The 1,381-nt window shown below is 43.9% G+C and overlaps 1 long non-coding RNA gene across 1 annotated transcript in view; it reads right to left on the reverse strand.

Moving 5' to 3' along the window:
* Nucleotides 1–788, reverse strand: part of LOC101857787 — a 61,437-nt gene extending 60,649 nt beyond the window's left edge. Inside the window, exon 1 of the long non-coding RNA XR_220396.3 lies at nt 603–788. This is a non-coding gene — a long non-coding RNA (uncharacterized LOC101857787). The remainder of the gene's footprint in view (nt 1–602) is intronic.
* Nucleotides 789–1,381: the final 593 nt, after the last annotated feature.

A 1,381-nucleotide genomic window follows, 5' to 3' on the forward strand; every position in this document is an offset into this window, starting at 1 on the left:
CCCAACAAAACAAAACAAAAACACTAAACAACAAAAAATCCCAACAAACAAACAAACAAAACAAAACAACAACAATAAAGAGATACCCGTCATAGGTAAAGCGTTGACAGATTTTTATTTTATGTTTTTACGAAAGAGAGCAACGAGGGGAGATAATACCGATGTATTCGTCGGTTCAGTTCTGAAGCATGTTTTTTGTAGGAAAGATTTATGGCAATTTCAGCACAACAATGTTAACATGTTTTGTGTCATTTATGCTGTGAATAAATTGAAATTGCTTACTTGTCTCCCCTTTTTGTAACGTTCACATGTTTAAATCACCATAACTGTTTACACTGTCAACGTTCAATTGTTGCATTGCTTTTGTCACAAATAGCAGCTGCATAAATCGCTTCTATTCATAAACAACTGTGGCGGGGAGCGGGTTATTATCAAGCATACGCTCAGCTGACAAATAAACAACGAAGGCTCAGACGTCGGCAGTGACTCGGCAGACTGTAAAAAGAAGCAGGTGATAATAAGCGGCTGGCAGACGATACGATCAGATAATGAGAGAATGAGAGGAAAGAATTGCAGACGACAGTATCTTGTCATCGACTCACCTATTCATGAGATCCACAATGTCTCTACTCTAGCCGAGCATTCACTCCCACTCCAACCAGCGCCATTCTATTCTTTATAGCAGAAGGAACAACAACACAACAAGACCAACGAATGGAAAACGGCGGTTGTTTCGAGTTCAGCTCTAGACTTTTGGCCCCGCGCGGAGTCAATTGAAGCAAACAAAGTAGCGAACGAAAGAGAGAGAGAGAGAGGAAATTTGTGTAGCGGGGGCGAGCCAAGCAGACGAACAGGGAGTTGTAGAGAGATCGGAGAGAGAGAGAGAGAAACCTCTCGTATCTTCTGTAGCTTAGGTTGGCCCACTATAATTGTAAGAAAACACTCACAGGCTCAAAGTGTACAGAAGTCTATAGCACGACGAGTTACCTCCTCATGCTGCTTGCTTCATCTTCGCTCGAGGGGAGTGCTCGCCCCTTGTTGTGTTTCCTTCTTCCGCGACTTGGCATTTTTCAAACTTCCATCTTTTCTCTCCATTTTGCGCGCTGTTGTTTTTGTCAGGCGCGTATCATTTCTCGGTTTCTCATCTCTCACTGGAGTCGCGCCACAGGAATGTTTTCACGCTCGCAGAATTGACAGGGCCATGCTGAAAAAATAAAATTCTCTTCTCCAGGAACTTTTAAGTTTTAACTGTCTCGTGGGATTCCTCCTCTTCATAACACGGAGGCTAGGAGAGAGAGAGGAAGAGAGAGAGAGAGAGAGAGAGAAAGAGAGAGAGAGAGAGGGGGGGAGAGAGAGAGGGAGGGGGATGGGGAAGGAGAGG

The sequence above is a fragment of the Aplysia californica genome, unplaced genomic scaffold, assembly GCF_000002075.1.
Source record: "Aplysia californica isolate F4 #8 unplaced genomic scaffold, AplCal3.0 scaffold00143, whole genome shotgun sequence".
Classification (NCBI taxonomy): Eukaryota; Metazoa; Mollusca; class Gastropoda; order Aplysiida; family Aplysiidae; genus Aplysia; species Aplysia californica.